The following is an 8,294-nucleotide window of genomic DNA, read 5'->3' as shown; positions in this document are numbered from 1 at the left end:
CTAGACGTGTATCTAAGGATTTTTGTAGAGATTGCCAAAATCGTGAAGTGAATCTACTATCTCGGTCAGAAATAATAGAATTTGGAACTCCATGCGATCTGACAATTTCCTTAAGATAAACTCTAGTCAGCTTCTCCATCTTGTCGTTCTCCTTAATTGGTAAGAAATGGGCGGACTTAGTCGATCTATGGACTATTACCAAAATAGTGTCGAACCCACTAGGAGTTTTGGGTAACTTAGTGATGAAGTCCATTGATATCTGCTCCCATTTCCATTCAGGTATTTCCGGTTGTTTGAAGTAAACCTGAAGACCTTTGATGTTCTGCCTTTACTCTAGAACCAGTCAAGCATTTTCTCACATAAGTAGCAATTCCAGCCTTCATGTTTGGCCACCAATAATGTACTTTTAAGTCTAAGTACATTTTGTCAGATCCTGGATGCACGGAATATATGGACTTGTGGGCCTCTTCTAAGACCAAGTCCCTGACTCCACCGAACTTAGGTGTCCAAATTTGGTTCATAAAGTGTCGTGTTCCGTCATCTTTTTGTATAAGTTGCTTTTCCATTCTTCGCAAAGCTTCGTTCTTGATGTTTTCTTCTTTCAGAGCCTCAAGTTGAGCTTCTCTAATTTGTGTGGCAAAGTTAGAATGGATAGTTATGGTTAATGCTCGTACGCGTCAGGTTTTAATATATTCTTTCCGGCTCAAGGCATCTGCTACCACGTTTGCCTTTCCTGGATGATAACGAATCTCACATTCGTAATCATTCAACAATTCGACCCATCTTCGTTTTCTCATATTAAGATCTTTTTGGTTAAAGATGTGTTGGAGACTCTTGTGGTCGGTAAAAATAGTACACTTAGTACCGTATAAGTAATGTCTCCAAATTTTTAGTGCAAAACTACAGCTCCCAATTCAAGATCATGGGTAGTGTAATTATTCTCATGCACCTTAAGTTGTCGTGATGCATAAGCGATGACTTTTCCTCTTTGCATCAACACACATCCCAATCCTTGATTTGATGCGTCGCAGTATACGACGAAATCTTTTGTCCGATCTGGAAGGGATAGGATTGGTGCACTACACAACATTTGCTTAAGTTTCTGAAAAGCAGCTTCTTGTTTGTCTTCCCAGTTGAACTTCGTATCCTTCTGGGTTAGTGTTGTAAGCGGCTTGGCTATTTTGGAGAAATTCTCTATGAATCTACAGTAATAGCCAGCAAGTCCTAAGAATTGACGCACTTCTGTTGGCGTCTTTGGCGCTTCCCAATTTTTAATTGCGTCAATCTTGGAGGGTTCGACATGAATCCCTTTGTTACTAACTACATGTAAAAATGTGTACTTCTCTAATCCAAAATTCACATTCAGAGAATTTGGCGTACAACTTTTCTTTTCTTAGTAGTTCCCAGATTATTTGCAAGTGTTAACCGTGTTCTTCCTTGGTTCGTGAATATATCAATATATCATCGATAAATACTATCACGAATTTATCCAAGTACGGTTCGTAAACACTATTCATGAGGTCCATAAACATTGTTGGAGTGTTGGTCATTCCCAAAAGGCTTAACTAGGAACTCATAATGACCATATCGAGTCCTAAATGTTGTCTTCGGAACATCGTCTTCTTCTACTCCAAGTTGATGGTATCCTGATCTGAGATCTATCTTTAATCTTCTAGAATCTTCAGGTGTTTTAGTCTATCAACCACCGTATCCAAGTTTACTTGTGCATCGGCCTGACCATAATTAAACATAGGTGATCAGTCTACGTTTAGTCGTGGTTCGTCCCATGTACAATAAAACTCGACTAAGTAGTTTGACCTAAAACATTGTGTTGAATTCTTATCGAGGGTTTGGGTTTTCTACATTTTTGGGTTTTACATGTGTTCTCATCGCGGGACTGAGTTCATACATAACTCTATATCTTTTTGTTTGTTATGTTCATGGGTATTATTAATTATTGTTTATTACTTCAGGTCTAGCTGATAAGGCACCGGCCAGTTAGGACAGTCGGTGGGCAGGATCATTTTAGCATATAGCCGTTCTGAAATCCAGCAACCCAAATCGACATGTCTATCCTTGTCACCGCTCCCGTAAGTAGTCCTTCAGTAGTATAATTTAATAATACTTTTTATTTGTAGGTTAAGGGATATACCTAAACCTAACAGAGTAAGCCCTAAACTATAGTCATGCTTTCGTACGAAAGTACTAATTCACTATAGTTAATAGCTCTGATACCAATCTGTCACACCCCGGCCGTCAGCGGAAACACCGGGCAGTGTAACGTCATTTCTCGTATCATAGTTATCAACTTCCTGAAAACACATGCAATTTAAAAAATACGTCAACATAAAGTTGGTGAGTCCACAGGTTTTGACTCCATATACAAATAATACATTTTCCAAGTTCAAAAGTAATGTTTTGAAAGTATCATTTTGACACTCCAACGTTTAGTATATATATCCTAGGTATAAAAGTTTACTTACCAAATAAGTAGTTTACCTACTATGAATATAAGTGTTAGTAATTCCATACAAACGAAAGTTGCTACGAATAAATCTTATTTCAATTCAATACGAGTAAAACGCTACGTATAAATCTATTTCAATTCTATACGAGTATGTGTGTTAGGTATAATTATCTACTTAATATACAAGTAGTACCTAGGGTATAAGTAGGGGGAAACTTTTACTTAACATCAATACTTGTATAACGACAAAGTATAATGCTTCTAACAATTTGCTACCATGAGTCCGTAACCGCTGCTTGACAACAAAACCTCTGACAAAACAATACACTCATGATTTACCATGAGAAACAATACACTCATGATTTACCATGAGAAACAACACCGCGCACTTCATCGGGGGCGGAATAAATATAAAAGGAACGAATCGTCACTCGCTTGTCTTGGGTTGTAATTAACAACCACGAGTGGGGTCGTTAACCCGTATCTTATTCATACACGACTTCCTCGCTCACACAGGATTAACGGTTACAGGTCAGAGGACTTCCACTAAGATCCCCAATCGTAGTTGATGAATGAGGTAGTTCATGTAGACTTTGACGGCTTCCTATAGCTCTAACAATAAAAGCACTTTCATGTCTAAAACCCTAAGTCACTAGACTATGCTTTTAAACATTACTCCTAACTTCATAACATTTACGCAGTATAACAGCTATATCTTGGAGTAAAACCAGGTTTTATATTGACCTAAAACCAATAATAACAACATATAATGTTCCTAGTTTTATCTTGACATAAAACTATCAATAGCAATACTAAGTTTTATCTAACAATAACAACATATAACATATCCAGTTTTATCTTGACATAAAACCAATAACAACAACATATAACATACATGGTTTTATCTTGACATAAAATCAATAACAACAACATATAACATACATGGTTTTATCTTGACATAAAACCAACAATAACAACATATTTTATAACTTAACATATAGAACTTCCGAATATAACTTCGGAACTATATCGCACACAAAATATATATAGAATCCTAAGTATAACTCAAGATCTACATGAATATACTACTATAACAATAACATGCTAACAACTTTACAATATTTGTATATTTTCAGATACGAAATAACTATATCATGGTTATTATAACTGTCTATGTTGATACTAATATACTATCATATAGACATAATAATAACGTATATACAATATTTAGCATGCGTTTTCCCCCGAAATATTAGAAAGTGGGGCCGTGAAACTCACCTTAATAGCGTGATTATAGAATCTAAACGGTCAGAGGCTCGTCATTGTCAGGCTCGGGAAGGGAAAACGGCCTTCGGAAACGTGAGAGAATGAAAGGAGAAGGTGTAAGGATTGAATGAGCTTTGATCGCTATTTATAGGGTGTTCTGGGGCTATTCACGTCGTGAACATGATAGGTTCACGTCGTGAACTTCCATGAGTCATCCCATAGCCTTAACGCGTGTTTTCTAGCTCCGATTAGTGTTTGTTGACTCCTCACGTCGAGAATTTTTGATGCTCACGTCGTGAGTTTAGTCAAATTAGGGTTTCTGACAGCTGCATCTTCGGAAGGCCATAACTTTTGCATACGAACTCCGTTTTCGGCGTTCTTTTTATGCACGCGTAGGTAATTCCGAGTACTACAACTTTCTTTTAGACTCCAATAGCTAATTCTAAGTCTATTTTAAATCCCTCTTGTTATAAGGCATCATAGCATTAGAATTTATCATAACTTCTTCACGCGAAGTCAGATTTAGATGTTCTCTATATTTTTGTAATCGTATGAACGTATACTTTGAGTTGTATCATGAAAGTTCATACTTTAACATGAATTACATAGTAAGTTTATCACATTACTAGTTTAACAAAATCACATTACATGATTGGCATAATCACATGTGATTGTTATTGACGTAATTTTGACGGGTGTTACAAGCTGGAACCCTTCCGAAGTGTGGAAAGTCCAATTATCACCACACCGGAGTATGCCGGGAAATGCAGTGTCTGATTTGCCACAGAAAGGGAAACACAGTCCATTTCTGGAGGGAACCGGCTCAACCGATCTCCCAAGTACCCGGAGCTGAAGAAAACCAAGCCTGTTATGGCTGTGGTGAGACTGGACACTATCAGAGGGACTTCCCAATAACAATGAACTCCGGAGCGGATGGACGAATTCTGATGATCACCGCAGGGGAATCTACCCCGGAATCGTCGACGAGCAGCGGTACGTTTTTGAAATAGTAATTATTTTGAAAATTAATTTATATTTATATAAGATTAAAGCTTGGGGGAAAACACTTAAAAATTAATTATAATAACTCACATATTGAAATAGATCATAGTATCCAAGAGAACTAAAAGATCCATTTAGAGAAGCTATGATGGATTAGCATATATATCAGGGTTGTGCATAACTAAGATATTGCAGACTTAGAGTGAGTGACTCCGCCTTAATTCTTGTTCCTTGTTTGGCTGTGGATTTGAGGCAGAGTTACTCAGTCGACTGTCTTATTCAACTTAAATATTCATAACTTGTATATAACAGGCGATCGTAGTGGTATTGAGGAGGATCATGATATAAAGTATCATCACCAGTTATCAAAGCACTTTCAATTGTATGTATGCGCATATAGCGGTACGATACGTAGGAGTGTTAACATCAAAGGGAAAACATAAAACACTAGAACATTTACAAAGATTACATTGTCGAACACACTAGGAGTACATTGTGACAACCCGAAGTTTCTATTCTGTATAATATTTCAATTCATTAGAAGTCAAAACAGTTACTGCTAATTTTCAGACTTTTTGGAATAAGTTTGAGTATTTTAGGATTAACACTTTAAGAGATATCATGAGAGAGGATGCCCTAGGGTTTATTGTGCAACGATAAAGTCCCGACACATCAAAAGTTTAGAGTTTACGGCCTAAACAAGGAGTTTACGGCCGTAAACCCTAAGGAAGGGGGTATATAAGTGACACTTAGTCATTTATAACCATTTTTCCACCTTTCAAGAACAAATCTCAAACTCTCTCAAGTATCATCCAAAAGTTTTACAAGATCATCAACTTGTAAGTGTTTCTAGCCCTTTTAAGTTGGTATATTACTTAATCTAGTGTTTTAACACACTTCCATCCGTGAAAATGTTCCAAAAGGCTAGATCTTCAAGTTTCACCAAGAACACCAAGAACACACACTCGTGTTCTTGGACTTTTTACACCTTTTCAAGTTTTATCTTGTAAGTACTTCTATCCTAGAGTATCTTAAGGCTTGTTACACTTCCATATATCAAGAAATCACCCAAGAAAAGGCAAGATCAAAGGTGTTTACAGTCCAAGATGTTCTTGGACCGTAAACCCTAAAAAGGGTACCAAAGTGTGCCATTTACCCTTCTAAGCCTTGGGAACTAGCATGGATCCTTCCCTTAATGAGTTAAGATCATGAAAACATCAAAAGACCATAAACCATTTGGGTTTACGGCCGTAAACCCAAAGGCAAATGGTCTAAGGACCGTAAACTCCATTTAGGAGTGAAATGGTGCCCTAATCCCTTCCATAGGCTTATACTTCAAGTGGAAATGCTTCTAAGGACTTGTAGAGCTTCAAAACATCAATTGGTCAAAGAAGCATGAGTTTACAGCCGTAAACTCATGGGTTTACGACCGTAAACTCAATAAGTTATGGTCATAAAACTGTAAACTCATGTAAGGGGTTCCCTTGAACCCTAAACTCAATAGCAATGTCCTACAACACTTAGATGCAATCCATAGCACTTATAACACTTATATAAAGTGTTTTACATGTCATAGGATGTCTTAACTTTGTTAATTAGTTGTTTAAAGACTAATTGGATACATATATGTGTTATTATATGTCAACTAGGATCATTGTGTGTGTACAAGTCTTCACTTGACACCTTGCAATCCTATTTCTTCAGTTCATCCAAACCACTCACTAGAGGTGAGTTCATACCCCTTAATTAACCTTTTAAATGTTTTTAAATGCTATTATGGGGGGAATATAAGTTGAACAATTATAGTTATTATATCAATTACATGTGATTAATAACTACTAAACAAGTGGATTCTTACTTTTCAAACTGTGTTACCAAACTGTTTTACTTCAAACTGTTTTACAAACTCTTTTACTTATCAAATACTTTTAGTAAACTCTTTTAAACTTATATTCTGTTATATTGACAAATGCATACCTATATATGTATAGTTATATAAGTAATGTTTAAAGGACTTAGGAAGGCTAGCTCACTTTATTCCCTTTTCCTTGTTTGGATGTGGCCTTAGGGTATCGGTTATTCGTCCAACTGTCGTCTAAATATTAGTTATATATCATGTATACATATATAGATATAAAAGGTTACGTCTTTCATTTAGTACAATGCCTTTGGGTAGTAAGGGTATACAAACATGTTCATATACACAAACAACATTACTAGTAAACTATAATAGGTATAATTTAGGAAGATACTAGTACTAGAGCAATGAAACATACAAAGAGTCAGTTCATACATGAGTCAATACCATACAAAGTAGATAACAAACAATACCATACAGAGAAAGAGATAACAAACAATACCATACAGAGAGAACATACAGGCTAGACAGAAGGAGAACATCCAATACAGCTAGCACATTCGTTACATATACATTATTACATTTATGTAAGCCATTAAGCAGGGCATGGCACTACCTGTCATGACTGTTTTTGTATCCAGAATCTCCTTAATTGGGGAGTGTATGAGTTTGTGTATAGATCTACACTGGATTGACTATCCTACACCTTGCTGCTCGCTACAGTGGGACTTGCAAGTCTACGGGTGCCAAACGTCATTTCTTACGACATCTTACATTGTCGTTTTACTAGAGTCGGTAGCAGGGTACAGGCCGATCACATGGTACTTTAAATAACAATTAGTTTAAAGTAGTTAGTACAGCAGTAGTTACTTAATACAACACTACAGTACTATTTATTTTCCCTTTACATTTACTTTGTGATATTCACACAATAAACAATAATGTAAGAACTATATTTTTGGTTAATGATAGTCAGATTGGGGAAAATACACACTCTTACAAGAGACACACACAGACACTAGATGCCTTGGTAGAAGGCTACTATTAGTAGAAAACATAGGGTTTTCTAGGGGAGTTCAAACAAATACAAACTTTTACAAAACTTATACATTACAAACATCTTATAAACGCTTTCATACAAACACAGACACTAATATACTTATGATCTCACCAGCTTTAAAGCTGATAAACTCTTTCAAAATAACTTGTATTCTCAGGTCACCAGTAGACAGGTACCGGAGCCAGGTTTTTGAGAAGATGGAGCTCGTTAAAGACTCATCTTTATTTTGATGTATATTATTTTTGGTGTCTGTATAACTTGACAGAACACACTTGTATGAAATTATATTATTAATGCAATGGATGATGTTGTTGCATGTTTACTACTTTGCATTATTGTGATACTGAACATAACGTCCTGCACCCCCGAACGTTTCCGCCGTTCCGGTTTTGGGGTGTGACAGATTGGTATCAGAGCATTGTTTATAGTGAATCGAGTGTATCAACCCATAAAAGATATACGAACTATAAACACAGCGGGATTAAAATACTCTGATAAAGAGGTTAGACTTTTAATAAATAAAATATTTAACCAAGTATACATACCTGCATTCATACTAAAATCAGTGTCTCTAGGACAGAACGAAAGTATTACGATTGTTGGACAACACAAGTAGACTTAGAGACATATGATCAACCCTG

Source organism: Lactuca virosa, chromosome 3 (genome assembly GCF_052849685.1).
Source record: "Lactuca virosa cultivar CGN04683 chromosome 3, Lactuca_virosa_CGN04683_v6, whole genome shotgun sequence".
Classification (NCBI taxonomy): Eukaryota; Viridiplantae; Streptophyta; class Magnoliopsida; order Asterales; family Asteraceae; genus Lactuca; species Lactuca virosa.
This window is presented reverse-complemented; position numbering follows the sequence as displayed.